Here is a 16521-nt window from a genome sequence, read left to right on the forward strand (position 1 = left end):
TCTCTTTCTTATTTTCTTTTAGTTCTTTTCATATCAATTTTATTCTCACTATCGTTGATTCATATTCATATTAGTTAAATAGCAATCTTGGTGTTTCTGATCAATATTTCCTGTGGATACGATACCCCACTCACCTTGGAATTTATTACTTTGACAAACTCGTGCACTTGCGGGTCACACGCAAGGGGCGTTGTGATGTTTTTGGCGCCGTTGCCGGGGAATATGCGTTTTGGAAACACTTTGCACTTTGCTATCTTAGCTATTCATCATTCATTCTATTTCACTTTTTTCTTATTCTATCATCATTCTGATTTGTTTTGTTTCTTTTGGTGCAGCTCTAGTTTATGATCCGAGGGAACCCTTTGATATTGGTTGGAGGTGATCCTGAACTTGGACGTACACTCAGAAGGAGGGTTAAAAAACCCATACAAGAGTCGTCGATTCGAGCTGAAGTTGAAGGTGAAGGGTTAGGAAATATGGCAGAGCAGAATGAACAACAGAGAACACATTCCGACTATTCCAGACCCGCAATTATGGGCACGCAGTCGAGTATCGTGTGGCTCCCGATTATAGCTCCAAATTTTGAGCTAAAGCCAGCATTCATCCAAATGATACAGCAGTCAGCGCAATTCAATGGTTTGGCCGATGAGGATCCAAACAATCTCATTGAAAACTTCTTGGAGGTTTATAACATGCTGAAGATCAACGGTGTTACAGATGATGCTCTAAGATTGAAGGCTTTCCCATTTTCTCTAAAAGGACGAACCAAATAGTGGCTCCATTCATTGCCAAAAGCTTCCATCACAACATAGAATGAAATGGTCAAAGCCTTCCTTGCAAGGTACTTCCCTACGGGAAAGTCGGCAAAGCTTCGCAATGAGATATCTTCATTTGTTCAGATGGAGCTTGAATCCTTGTTTGAGACTTGGGAGCGATTTAAGGACCTCTTGCGAAAGTGTCCACAACACGGGTTTCTCGAATGGATGATCATTCAGACTTTTTATAATGGGTTGAATCCAAGTACAAGACAACTTTAACATGCCATCGCAGGAGGTACAATGGGGAACAAGACCCCTGAAGAAGGCTTTTAATTGGTAGAAGAAATGGCCATAAATAGTGACCAATGGAATACAAGAGAAAAAAAGAAAGTGGCCTAGCTCCATGAAATTAATGCACTTACATCTTTGGCAGCCCAAGTAGAGGCATTGAGCAAGAAATTGGATATAATGACTTCACCGAGGATAGCCACTATCACAAGTTGTGATGGTTGTGGGAGTTCACATATACCGTTTGATTGTCCTATTTCAATTGCTACTTCAGCCCCAACTGAGCAAGTAGATTTTGTGGGCAATTCGAGAAGAGTACAAGGCAATCCTTATAGCAACACCTACAACCAAGGGTAGAGAAACAACTCCAATTTCTCATGGAGTAACGAAGGGCAGGAAAAGGCCATGGCACTACTGGGTTTTCGATAACAAGCTCCGAACATGGAGAATCGAGTTTCAGGCTTGGAGACCCGGATGACCGATCTAGAGAAAGCTTTGACCAGATTTGTTCAATCATCAGATACACAGTTTTAGTTGGTCAAAGCTACACTTCACAACCACACCGCTTCATTGCACAATCTAGAGAATCAAGTCAGGTAAATCGCGAAGTCTCTATCGGAGAAACCACAAAGGAGCTTGCCTAGTAACACCGAGACTAACCTGAGAGAACATGTGAAGGCGATCACTTTAAGAAGTGGTCATCAGGTCAAGGCTGGGCTTCCGAGTGAGAAGACCAATATTGAAGTACCCGAGGTCATGGAGGTTGAGGAGAGAGCTAACAAGGAAAAAGAGGTGGCACCTCCACTTTACAAGCCAAGAATCCCTTACCCTTCAAACAACCAAAACGACAAGCAATACAAGAAGTTCTTGGGTCTATTCAAGCAGTTGCACATCAACATTCCTTTTGTGGAAGCGTTATCTCAAATGCCTCGGTATGCAAAGTTTCTGAAGAATCTTTTGACCAATAAGAGGAAGTTGGAAGAGAGTGCATCGGTGATCTAGATGCCTCTTGTTTGGCGGTGTTACAACAGAACATGCCGAACAAGAAGAAAGACCCCGGTAGCTTTATTTTCCAGTGCAACATTGGTAACTCGGGTGAAGAGATGGCATTGGCGGATTCAGGGGCTAGTATCAACGTCATGCCATACTCTTTCTTTCAAAAGGTAGGCTTGGGAGAGCCTAGGCCCACTCGGATGACATTACAATTGGTGGACCGAATGGTGAGACATCCGAGGGGTATCATTGAAGACGTGCTCTCCAAGGTTGACAAGTACATATTTTCTGTAGACTTCGTAGTGTTGGATGTCGATGAGGAGGTAGATGTTCCTTTGATACTTGGGAGGCCATTCTTGCGCACTTCTAAGGCATTTATCGACATGGACGGTGGGGAGTTAACACTAAGGGTTGGTGACGACAAGTTGACCTACTGCCTCGCCAAAGTCATGTGACATTCTCTTGACTTTGATGATATTCTTTATTTTCTTTACACTACCGATGAACTAATTGATGAATATGTGCAGGAAATGTTGAATCCGTACCGGTATGAGGGGTTGCTAGACCAAGGAGTGGAGGATGAAGAAGTTCTGATACTTGGTCTAAGGGAAAAGGTACCATTTACCCCGGGGATCATGAAGAAAGTGCTCCGAAAGATGAAGCGGCAAGGAGATGCCACAAGAAATGCCCCAAGGCTGTTGGGGATGTGCACAAATGGAACAAGGGTGATAAACCCTTGAGTGGTAACAAGCTCGATAACTCTCCCTCTACCTTCAAAAGACTATGTTCATCGTCCTTTCAAGTTATGGGTAAGAGGGAATCCTTCATCTATGAGCCCCCGTGAGGTAAAACAAGGTACGTCAAGCTAAGTGATGTTAAACAAGAACTTCTTCTGAGGCAACCCAACTCTTTGCTATTTTTCTAAGTGTTAGTTTAGTATTTGCATGAATAAAGCTTTGAGTGCTGGTGCCTAGATCTTTTAGATGCTATTATTGTAATTTTCTTATAGATTGATTGGTGTTATCGTGTGCATAATGTGTGCGGCGGAGTATCTTGGTCATTTGAGCATGTGTTTCATGATTCTCTGGTTCATTTTGCATTGTAGAGGCAGGCTATGAGTATGTATACATGTTCAGGAATTTTCTGCAGAGCCTGAAGATTTTTCTAAGTTAACCAAAGAAGACACACGGGTGTGTGTTTTCGTTCAGAGTTCATCCCAAGATTACACAGGGGTGTGCGTTTGCCCCTGTGAACGACCTTGTGACATTCACACACCCGTGTGGAATTTCCACACGGGCGTGTGTTTCTCTGTAAATGTTCAGAGCTCTATCCCGAGAAGACACAAGGGGCATGTGAATGTCTCTGTGAGTAGCCCTATGAAGATCCACACACCCGTGTGGAATTTCCTCACGGGCATGGGAAACACTTAAAACTTTTTCTTAGTTGGACAGAGAAGCCAGAGGGGCGTGTGGATGCCCCTGTGGGTCTGGCACACGGGTGTGGGGAATTTCCACACGCCAGTGTGGATGCATTCAAAGGTAAAGAGTGCTATCTCAAGAGCAGACAGGGGCGTGTGTTTGCCCCTGTGAGTCTCTCTTGTAGAGTCACACGGGCGTGGGTAATTTCCACATGCCAGTGTGGATGAACAGAACATCAAGAGGCACTGGTTTCTTTTAAATTCTATTTGCATTTCTTCATCTCCACACTTCTAATCACTCAGAGAGCACTCATATTCACTATCCTGACCTTGCACCATTGATTTAGAGGGGTTCTACTCGAGTTTTCCAGCCGATTTTGAGTTTCTACTTTCATCTCGTCGGTAAACCTTCTTTCTCTCTTCTCTTCACCACACTTGATTTTAATTGATTAAAATGGTGAATGTTGCTTTGTTTTTGTGATTAGATGGCCTATGCATATTTAGAAAGAGTTTAGAAATGATTCTAAAGTGTATTTTTGGATTTTTATCAAGCGGCCGTGCGGTTTTTACACCCCATGGATCCACACGGGCATGTGGAATTTCCACACGGCCGTGTGGATTGCTGCAGCATAAATCCTGTGAGCCAATTTGATCGATTTTTTTAATTCTTGCAGATATGGCACCCAGGACGAAGATTACAGTGGTAAATGTCCCAGAGAGCACTTACCTGAGACAGAGCACATAGAGTTCGCAATTCCCGAGCACTAGGCTCGGTTTGAGTGATTGTTGAAGCTCAGGTTCTGTTAGACTCGATTCCCAAATGTGAGCGTGCTTAGAGAGATTCAGATGATTGGTGAGATGGCAGATAAGGTAGAGGAGCTTCTCTCAGTTAGCAGCTGGCATAGATTACTCTTGATCCGAGAGCCAACTATTTGTTAGCATACCTTGGAGGTGCTCTCATCTTTTGAGTTCGACAAATTATACTCTAGATTCGACAGTGTCGATGTTATATTGTTTAGAGCTCTCGGAAAGCATTTCAGCATGAGTGTCTCACAGTTTTCAGTCCGTTTAGGCTTGTATGACGAGGTTTACACAGATAAAGAGGAGTACGGCCATTTGCCTATGGACTATCCCGGCGCACTAACCCCACACCGAGCATACAGAGTTTTATGTGGACAGAGGCAGTATGAGCCAGGCGTGTGCTTTGACTATGTCTGCCCCAGAGATAGCTGAAAGCGAAGGTGACACTGCTGAGGGTTCTCAGCCTGTCCTCGAGCCTCAGCCGGAGCATATGGAAGCCGAGGCACCTCTTGCAGCACAGGAGCCACCTCCAGTACGCATGTTTTCTCCTTCTCGAGCCTATGATCATTTTGAGAGTTCGAGGGCACTGTGGGGATTCTTCGGACCGAGATTACCGAGGTTCATGCGACACAGGCCGCGTAGCACGCAGAGGTGATGGCTCGCCTTGATACTCTACAGCAGTTACTCGAGCGCGACACGTCCTCACCCTTCATCATGAGACCCAGGACCCCTCCGACTCCGCCAGCATCACCATCACGAGATCCACCATCGCCATTCGACTTAGCAACAGCAGTAGAGCCGACCGCCGATGACACCGACGCTTGAGGTATCTTTAGTTTTATTTTCTTTTGTTTCTCGTATTTTACTTTTGCATTATCTTTTGGACTTGTATACTCAGAAAGGATCTTCCTTCTGAGTTTGTATTTTATTTTTGTCTCGAGTTATTTTTTTTTATTAAGCTTCACTAAACCACCTTGTGTATGCGTGCAGATGGTCTTATCAGTATGGAAATTGAGGATAAGTCATAGACACGGTCAATGTGTTTTACACTTGCCCGTGTGTGCTTCACAACCTGTTGGAACTCAACTTTCAAGGATCTAGCTCCATCAAACGCACCACTAGGAGTTCAGGGGAGTATTGTTTCAATTCCCCACTCCCACATATATTTTAAGTGATATACTTTGTATTGTGCGTACATTGAGGGCAATGTACATCTTAAGTGTGGGGGGGAGTTCACATTACACATGTTTTATACCTATGCTTTTATCGTGCATGTTCACGTCGCCAATGGCAGTTCACCTTAGTTGCACTGATTGTATTCTTGAGTTTAGGAGAATTTTTATCATTGAATGTTTTCATGCTCTAGTTTTTACTTGGATCTTTAGAAATTTTTGCCTGATTGACACTTGTTGCACTACTCCTTCATTAAACTCTTTTGGAAACTCAAGTTTGATGTTTAAGAGACTAATTAGTGCTATTTCTTGTGTTATTTGTGCTTAAAAAAAAGAAAAAAATGAAAAGAGAAAAATACTTGTTTTAGTTGTGCATTTGGGGTGGAAAGAGCTACCACCTATGAAGCATGAAGCTACTCTCATAAGTCGGATACTAGTTATGCCCTAATGAGAGAAAGAGCTATCTCATGGGATGAGTGAAAGAGCTACCACATTGAAAGTATGAAAGCCACCTTAGCGGCGCTTCAGAAAGGGCTACCTTATAGGATATGTGAAGTTACTGCCTTCTCTTCATTTTGTGTTGTTTTCTTGATAAATAAGTCCCTTATACCTAGAACTTTGAGGAGTATACGTTGGATTGACTTGAGTGAGTTCACACACTTACACGATTTCGGGTTTGTTGTCCTTTTTTATTCGAGTTTTTAGCTAGAGCATTGATTTTTCATATTTAGTGATGAAATTTCCCTTACTTGTAGAATGCTTCCTTTGCATGCTTTGGTGAACCTAAGGCTAAGCACTTTAAATAATTCCTTCTTCTATGCTTCATTGTTTTATTTTTTTGCTTTGAGGACAAGCAAAAGCTTGAGTGTGTGTGTGTGTGGGGGGAGGGTTTGATAAGTGCTTGTGTATTAGTAGTACGAAGTATTCTTTTCTTACGATGAGCATTACTTTTATCAGATTTTAGCGCTAATACATGTGTATTTGTGAACTTTCATGCATGAACGGTTGTGAAGCCAAATATAGAGGAAAAGAAGCCAAAGTAGATTGTGATTGTACTTCGTTGATGAAGTCTTGGATTGAACAAATGTGAAGACACAAGTTGTGATCTAAGATACTTGAATGTGTGCCAACCTCCATGCGCTCAAGCAATTACATGGTTTGGAGCGGAACAAAGACAGTCACATTTGTGCATTCCGACTTGTGCAATGTTAGCAGGATCTTCACCAATATGGCATTTTATTGAAGAAGTGATGCGATCTACGGCATAGACGTGTGCCCGTTTATGTTGCCTCGATGAAAAAAGTGGATTCAGGAGTATTTTGGCGGAGTCATCATGAGCGGTGTACCGTGTAATTTCACCGTAGTAGCCATCGCTCATAGCCCACGTAAAAATCAGATTTTCAGAAATCCACATGCGAGTGTGGAAATTCCACACTACCGTGTGGATGCCCGATTCCAACCCTTTATAAAGCCGCGACTTGTACTGATTTGGGGATCCATCTTTCATCTTTTCTTCTATCTTTTCTCCATCTTTTGATAGACCAGCGGCTAGGGTTTAGAGAGGCTTTGGCAAGGCTTTTGGAGTGGTTCTACGGCTTCGACACCACATTTCTCTTGGAAGATAGTTATTGAGGTAGCTTTCGTTGGCACCGATCCGGCGAGGTGTGCCCTAGGCTTGACAAGGGGACCTTTGGAGAGGACTTGTAAACCCTAGGATGTTATTGTTTCATGGACTTTTTATTATGCTTTCCTTAATTGATGTGATTAATTGAGTTCCAATATTGAATGCTTGTTGAATGATTTGTCCCTTAGAGTGACACTAGGGTTGAGTGTCCATCTTGGTAGCCCTTGTGGATGAGTGAGACACCATGAAGGTTAGACAATGCTAGATTGGAGAGGGTTAAGAGGGTGAGTCGAGAAATAGCGGAGTGTCCTCTTTCTCCTCTGGTGTAATTTATCCTACCTCAATGTTCCTAGAGTTCTTTGCTGTCACAATAGAGTGAATTGCTAAGAGAGAAACTCTGTTGGTGTTTAGTTGCGTGAGCAACAGAGTGAAGCGTTGAAGTAATCCTTAGTATCTGGGGCTTAATTGTGACTAGGGGTCTTTCGCCTGGACCAAAGGGTTAGATCTACATATAGGAATAGGGTTTATCACTTGGAATTCTAGAGCTTCTTGCAATTGTGCACAGTGTGAGCTGTTGAGACTGAGCAATTTCTCCGTCGGGACATAGTGTAGAGTTAGTCACGGTTGACCTTTGGTTTGGGACCATGTATTTTAGGATTTCCACGACTCGTTAAGGATCAGTTAGGAGGCATAATAGTTGGTCTTGCACTTGAATCAATAACCCTAGGGGGAGCAACGCCCGAGTGCCCCACTTTCTATCGATTGCCTTTCTTCTCATTTTATTGTGCCTCTCTTTCTTATTTTCTTTTAGTTCTTTTCACATCAATTTTATTCTCACTATCATTGATTCATCTTCATCATACTTAAATAGCAATCTTGGTGTTTCCGATCACTATTCCTTGTGGATACGATACCCCACTCACCTGGGAATTTATTACTTTGACAAACCAGTGCACTTATGTGTCACACGCAAGGGACGTTGTCACTCATTTCATGCACATCCACTTGTGTTTCAGGATGATTAGAGTTTTCTCAATAAGTTTAGTCTTCCTGAAGAAGTAATCTTTAACAACATGTTGGTTCTACTATAAAGAATGCATTGCTTTCAAGGAGCCATGTGAACAGGTACCCGGGTGTGTCTTGTAGTGTGAGTGCTTGTGTGTGTGTGTGTGTGTGTGTGTGTGTGTGTGTGTGTGTGTGTGTGTGTGTGTGGGCCTTTTCTTAGGTTTAAAGGATTTTCCTTTAGGAGAGAACTTGTAGCCCTTATACAAGAAATGAGAGCTCCTTAAGTTATCATTATATTCAATCAGGTATGCCTGGCTCTTATGTAAATCTATAGAATTAGAAATGTTTTTGTTTCCCTCTTCAAACCTAATAGTGTTATAAATGTGCATAAGGTCAGTTAATTTGTTCTGAACAATAGAAATAATATATATATAGCTCTCATGTAAACTATACTACACTTTTTCTTTAGCACTAGTCATGAAAGATATGAATTTATATATATATATATATATATATCTTTATAAAGCTAGTCATATACTCGTGGTAGTCTTGTAGCCAAAGCATTTGTTGAAAAGTATGAACCTAATAGTAATACAATATTAATTTCAACTGTGAATTTACCGCAAATACAACAATAGTTTCAATACTTAATGTAGCAAGACAATATTCAATAGTGATGAAGCATCTCAATGAATGTATATATAATCAAAAATTGAAATTATTCTTAGATTATTTGTTTTTTATAACATGAAATTAAAACTCTAATCAACTATAATAAATGAGACTCAGAATATCCAGGCCTAGTATTAGGGTTGTTCTAAACACTACCCTAAAATTTATTTTTCCTCCTCCATTCAGGATACTTAAAAATCTTTCTGGTCATAGGGTATAATTAACCTAATGGATACTCTTTACATTTGTATGCCCTAATAATCAATGGCATAACTATCCCCCAAATGAGAAATAAATAAAGGAGAAAGATTAACTTAGAAGCAATGGTGGCTATTAGTAAATCATAATACCTTATGTGATATTAAACTTTGCAAGTATAGAGAAAAGGACTTTTGTTTGATTGTTTGCAAAGCTAACCCAATTAGTTCTAGTTGCAGGTTTAGTCCTAGCCAAATTCACATGATGAGAAAATGGAAGCGTGTGTGACACTAGTTACTAATATTGGCAAGGACTAATGTTAATTAAGGGAAAATTTGAAGTATATAGAGTTATTAGGTATTGGTTATTGTCTATAGTTGTATTTATCAATGCTTTGCTCTTTGTTATTGTTCAATAAGAAACACCTTAGTCAAAAGGTGTCATGTCTCTAAGGATGCAATTGGTAACATTAATTTTCAAATTAAACTAAATTGTGTGTGTATGTGATATATATATATATATATATTTAAATACATGAGTATTTGTATGAGTATGTATGCTATGCAAATACATAAGAGTATAAGAATGTATGAGAGTAGTGTTGTGATCCACACCTACTCTAGGTAAGTAGGGATATTATAGAGTTTATTATGGAGTCTTTGGAAGCCCTTTATTAGGGTTATCATTAAGAGTCTTTGTAAAATAATTCTACTGCTACTTTAGGTAGGATGACGTATAGGATAATGTAGTGGCATGTCTTGTAAAATCTAGTATAGTTATACATTTTGGGATATGAAATGATAGTAATGAAAAGCATTGGCTTTTGCTAAATAGCTTAGTGTTCTTGTTCTTGCTCTCATCCTCTCCATCTCCCAAACCTTGTTTCCATGCTTCACTCTGATAACTCTCACAGCCTAGTCATTGTAAGAGAGTCCCAAACCCCACTACAGTGCTATCCGAGCCTATACGGTAAAGATATGGAGTGGTAAAAGCGCCTTAGGGCTTCTCTTCTCCAAAAACTATACAGGTTTTATCTAAAGTTGTTATTTTTTTTTACACATTTTAAGAATATATTCTTTTTATTTTTATTTAGCAAGAGCTTCATAAATTTTGTGCTTAATATAGTAAAATAAACTCTTTTAAAGATAAGATGTGGTAGTAGTTATTTCTCTCTGAGGATAGGTAGTGAGTGGCCGCTTGAAGGGCAGGGACCCGTGCAAAGTCTGGTGGCCGAAAGGAAGAAATAATAACTGCTTACTGATCTTATTTTCATTAAGAGTAAATCTCTGTGATGCTTGGTCCCTACGACAACTAAAATACTGTTGTTCTTAGATTAAGATAATGGAGACAAATTTATGTGATGCTTGGTCCATAAGACAACTGAAACATTGCTGCTCTTATATCAAGATAATGAAAAATAAGATTTATTGATTTAAAAGCTTAAAAGAGAAAGAAGGAATGTGTTATTATCTTGTGTAACTTGAAATAATTCAATTTGATACTTAAAACTGTACTGGGAAAAAGAAAGAGAAGTTCTTGTCATAAAAGTTTTAAAGTTTTGCACAACTTGTAAAGAGTTATTTAGTTTCTCATTAAAACAAATACTACAATCACAATAGCAGTATTTCTTACTTACAGTAGCAATAATTACAATCAGTAGTATTTCTTATTACTTACAATAGCAATAATTATTGCAAAGTAGCAATATTTCTTTACAAGTAGCAGTAGGTATTGTTTTTATTTAGTAAGAATTATTATCAAAAGTAGCAATAATTGTCAGCATAATGTTTATCAATTATCACTTTTAGGAATAATTATTAGCATGATGTTTATCACTTTTAACAAAAAATTATCAGCATAATTGTAGCAATAATGTTTACAATCATAGTCATACTTATCATTAAAAAAATTCTCTATCAAAACAAAATATATCTATGAACACAAAATGCATTAAGTATTTTAAAGCTAGTAGATTCCATAGAAACAACTAATAATAAAATAAAACAACAATTTAAAATTTTAGAAGAAATTAGAGTACATCTATTAGAAAGAAATGCATTGGCAAAAAGTATATTAAAAAAATCATCAAAATATTTTAGCAATATAAATAAATTAGATTATATTAAAAAGGATTAGAAAATCATATTACAAGACAAGTAACTCTTAAAACATTAGAAGTTATTAATAAAGAACTTAGTCAATTAAAAACGATGATAGAAAAAATTAATAAAATACAAGTAGAGTTAACCAAATATATAAAGAAGATGATAGGAGAATAAAAATGTTAGGCTAAACTTTAGGAAATTAAATGGAAATGCTAAGTACAAACCTTATTAAAATAGAAAATGAACATTTTCAAAAAAGATATATTCAAAATATGTCTAGAGACTCAAAAGAAGTAAGATGGTTAAGAGGTTTAGTTCATAAACTTAGAAATCAACTGCAAAAATTAGAAGAAATAGAAAGGAAAAATGAAGAAAATAATTATATAAATAATATAGAACCATACGAGATAATGGAAGAGGACTCTTCGTGGAACATACTCGATGACTCTTCATGGTCCTAATACTCTAGAAGTAGAAATTGAATAAGTAGCAAATAAAGTAATTATGTCTATAAATGATCATTTTGAAAAGGTAGAGATACCAAAAATTATGAGAGATGATCCAATATTAAAGAAAATTAAGAAAAGAAATTATATAGATTAGAATATTTTAGAGCAATAAAAAGAATGAGAGATAATAATGAAACTATATATTCATTTATAGTAGTCAATTCTCATTAATGGATATTGCAGAAGAATTTCTTGGAAAAACTAATTTTTTTTAGAAAAAGGTATAGCAATATTAGAAAAAAGAAATAATTTACATAATTGACAACAACTAATTGGTGAAAAAATAATTATAAGACAAAATCATGTTATTATAATGATGCTAGTTGAAACAATTAGATTATTACGAAAGCATCTAAAAAAATAGTTAGAAATGATAATGATATAGATGAAATTACTAAGAAGTTTACAAATTTAAAAGTAACTAAAAAAAACTAGATCTCCTTTTGTAACATAGTCAGAAGAAGAATTAAAGAAAAACACAGGAATGAAAGTAGGATTTCCCGATATAACAAGGTATAAAAAATAGAAAATAGAAAACTTATTAAAAAAGTTATTTATTCTAAAACTTTATAAGAAACCTCATAATTAATTTTAAACAACAAATTAATAACACTAGATTTTCAGGATTTAAGTGTTAAACAACATATAACATATTATCATATTTATTTGTTAGGGAAAAATAGTGAATGGTTATGGGTATGAAACTAGAGAGAAATATTTAGAAGAACTAGAAGAAATAAGGACTTTTTATGAATAAGACATGACTGTAAAAAATGTTAAATCAGTAGGCAATATTAGAATGTTAATTCATTTAATAAAGGTAGACATACTCTAACACTAGAAACAATTGTCACACCAGATGATAAAATTAAAAGGATTAAGGAGAAAAATCTAAAATTGGTACATGGTGAACAATTATATAAACATGGTATTTTTTATTTCCAAAATAAAATATATGAAAGACGTGAAAAGAAAGTAATGAAAAGCACTAGCTTTTGGTAAATAGCTTTGTGTTCTTGTTCTTGCTCTTATCCTTTCCATCTCCCTAAACTTCTTTCCTTGCTTCTCTTGCTTGACTCTGATGACTCTCACAGCTCCGTCATTGTAAGAGAGCCACAAACCCCACTACAGTCGTATAAAAGCTATAAATTGTTTTGCATTTGGGTTTATGAGAGATGAACTAACTTCTTTTCTTTCTTTTATGAAAATTAAATTTAAATTATACATCTTGACCCATATTTATAAAGGGAATATGATTACATATAGAGTTGTTACAAGAGATGAGGCAATTGTTTTTTGTGTATGTACTATGCATTAGACAAAACCATGGACTTTCTTATTTATGTTTATTAACACATAGATAGATTCTAATTAAGCATATGATTTTAATATTAAATATATAATCAAGAATACTTGCAAAAAAGCATGAATTGGAAAAAAAGTTTCCTCAAATAAAATATTTTATTATTAAAGATGTACTCAATACGGGCAAGATTTTTCTACAATGCCTAGTGATTGTCACATGATTTATGGAGCCACTCTATCAATTATTGAACATGTTGCTAAGGATTTTCCCTAAGAACTAGAGGGGTTTTTTGTTTCAAGTTTTCAATGGATCACTATTCTTTTTATTCTTGGGCTTTCAATCAATGCACAATTATATCAATTCGCATGAAATTATAAAGCTAATGAGTGAGCAATCTGTCTTTCACTATATATATAAAGATTTATTTCACAACTTATGAAATTTAGCATATTTTATTTATAGTAAATGAGTTATTTGCTTTTGTTACAAATAGCCCTATTTTTTAATCTAATGAACTAATGAAACAATTTAAACTATAAAATACCTCTTAATTTTGAATAAGTCATTGTCTATCAAGGTAATTTGATTATCAACATAAAATTAAAATTTTCTTATTAAAGTATATTTCAAAAAATTTTTTAGTTCTTCATCATCTTGATCCAAAAAATAACATTAAATAATAGAAAATTTGAAATTTATTTTAAAGATAATGTAGGTGTGGAATGTAAATGAATATGTAAGTTGTTATTTTAAAAGCCTAAAGGAATTTTTGAAGTAATTATCATGGATAGTGTTTATCTTAATTAATGTAATATTATTGATATGTATTATATATGAATCAAAATTTTAATAAATAAATATTATATAGGGTCATTTAAAATAGAAAAATGTGAACAAGATTTTAAAAATGATCAAAATCACATATATTGCTTATCTAATTAATCAAATCCTATTCATATATACTTGCTCAAAATCACATTTGGGCTCTTCATAGGCATCAAGAATGACTTAGGTCATCATCATCATCATCATCATCATTATTATTATTATTATTATTATTTATTTATTTATTTTGTTGTGATTTAAAGTTTTATAATTCATAACTTCCATTAGTGGTAAGCACTTAATGGTTATTACTTTGGATTATTCCTGATTGAAAAATAAGAGCAAATGAGAATAGTAATAAAACAATGTTTCTTATTTATTTCATTGAAAACATATACATGATTCGACTTTGACAATGCATGAGTTTGGCTCCCAAAATTGTGGATGCCTTGCTTTTCTTGGAACATCTTCGTCTAAATGTGCCTTAAACACTTTTGCTTTGATTTTTTTTCTTGTCAAAAAGTGTACTTTGTATATAATTGACATATTAACTCTGATTTTCATTGACAAATAAATCTCTAAAGACTTGAGTCTAAATTTAGTATCATTGCTGAATTTAATTTCTAATAAGCTTTTATTGCCTTGGTTAATTGCGAGCCTCAGTGGATCTTTGAGGACCCTTAACTACTATTGCATTTAAAGGATCAAGAAAGACGTATATGGATTTTTAAAACAATGAAAGGGTTATAATTATTTTATTTGAATTTAGTGGACGACAATGTCTGATTTAGAATTTGAATGACTATGAGCACCAAATTTGAAACCCAAGTAGCCTCAAAAGTCAAGCTTCAAACTTCGAAAACCTCGAGGGCCTAATTTGAACTTGAAGGGCTCAAAGGCTGGATTTGAGTTTGAAGACTATGAAAATCCTATTTAGAGTTTAATAAAGTGCAAGTGTTTGATTTGACATTTAATGTGCTATGAGGAACTTTTTTTATTTTGATGAACACCAAAGGTCTTGCTGAGATCTGAGAGACTTTGATGACCTATTATGAATTTGATGGACCTTTAGGCTTTGCTTGGATGAGGTGAAGGAGGGGTTTATAAAGGAAGGTAGAGTAGGGTAAAGTAAGGGGAATGGAGTTTTTAAATTATGTCTTCTTTGGGGCTAAGGTAAGGTAAATGGAGGTTATTAAACCTTCTAGTGGTTGGATTAAAGGTTCTAAAATACCCTTGAAGTATGTATGTCAATTTTTGTTCCTTATTGCTTTTCATTAAAGTTCTTTATTGTACTGTAAATGAAGAGAAACTTTCATGTTGAGGGACAAATGCATTTAAAGAAAAGATTTAGCTTGAAATCATAAAAAATATAGTTATATTACAGGTCCCAAAATTATGAAAGCAATCTGTAACAAGACATCATCTGCTAATAACTTGCAACCTGACCAAATTCCACACACATTTCATACTATATCTTTCAAACAAAATAATTATAAAAATCCTCACTATTTCAACACCCAAAATTTTTTTGTCAACCCCATCAAACTTCTATTATTCAAATTACACTATTCCAATGATAGTTCAAACTCCTCATTCTCACATTGATCAATGCCAGAATTCTCCATTTGATGGCAAACTATTAACAAGACCAGTAAAAAAAGCAAGTTTTTTAGATATCAAAACCATAAAAAAAAAGATGAAAATTCTAGAAAATAAAATAGTTGATGAGTACAGTCTAAACTCCTCATTATAAATTCCAAGGTCAAACATCATTAACAACAAGTCCAAAAACTTGAAAAAATTAAACTGCTTGTTTCTTTTGGGTAGCCTTGTATAGCTTCAACACCATGTTTAGTTTGCTATGTGAAAAAAAAAAACCATGTTTATAAGATTTATTTAATCCTAAACAAAATAAAAATACCATATAAAACACCAAACCTTATAGGATGCAAATGCCAAGCCAAAACACATGGCTCCAATCTTTTTACTTAACCTGCAAAAATAACCAAATCATGCATAACCTTACATAAATATACCCCAAACTATTCAATGTTTGTAAAGAAAAGGATGTTAACCTTTCACTTCACTCAGGCGGGTCATCACCATAACCCAACCAACTCAACAATAAAGACCTGCATTTCTCGGGTGGATATCTAATTAAAGCTTTCAATAACTTAGAATCTTTAATGAGGAACATGTAAGCTTTGCTTAGAATAGGGTGTGAGATCCCTAAATCTTTAAGCATGCACCACACCATAATCCTTAGTAGGATCGGTGGTAGATGCTTGAACTAATATATTAATTGGTTGAAGAATAGCATCAGCTACCGTCTCAATCACTGTAGACAACTTCTCAAAGTTGTCATCATTTTTATCACATCCTTTTCTCTTCTTGGACCTAGATGAATTTGGAGCTTGAAATTGAGATTATTGATTTGTAGCCATTGGTGATGCTTCATCTTCCCCTTGGTTATCATGCACGCCTCTATTTTTATTTTCATCCAAATTCTCTAAGTTCACTGTGTTCTGCAAAATCAACAAATCAATTTCATCTATTATCTTTCCCAATGTATTCCTTTCATTTCTCACTCATCGCCTCATTTCTGACGCAGTTTCAACTCGTTGCCTAGTTGTCATGTCTTTTCCATAAAGTTGAATAAGTTTCTCAAAATTTCTGATCATCCATTCAGCAACTTTTGGTTTGACCTATATGTAAAACAATGTTGTTATCCAAATGTTCATAACAATACATCATTATTAAAAAAAACTTATCTCAACTAAATGTTGCCATACTTCATGAGTCTCAGCTTTTTGCATTTCTATAGTTGGATTCTATGTGAATCCACTCA

At 35.7% G+C, this 16521-nt stretch overlaps 1 non-coding gene across 1 annotated transcript; it reads right to left on the reverse strand.

The window, feature by feature from the left end:
• Positions 1–867: 867 nt before the first annotated feature.
• Positions 868–973, reverse strand: LOC120252087. The gene has a single exon (XR_005533636.1). It is a non-coding gene; the product is annotated as a small nucleolar RNA R71 (small nucleolar RNA).
• Between the last annotated feature and the right edge of the window lie 15548 nt (positions 974–16521).

The sequence above is a fragment of the Dioscorea cayenensis genome, chromosome 20 (assembly GCF_009730915.1).
Source record: "Dioscorea cayenensis subsp. rotundata cultivar TDr96_F1 chromosome 20, TDr96_F1_v2_PseudoChromosome.rev07_lg8_w22 25.fasta, whole genome shotgun sequence".
Classification (NCBI taxonomy): domain Eukaryota; kingdom Viridiplantae; phylum Streptophyta; class Magnoliopsida; order Dioscoreales; family Dioscoreaceae; genus Dioscorea; species Dioscorea cayenensis.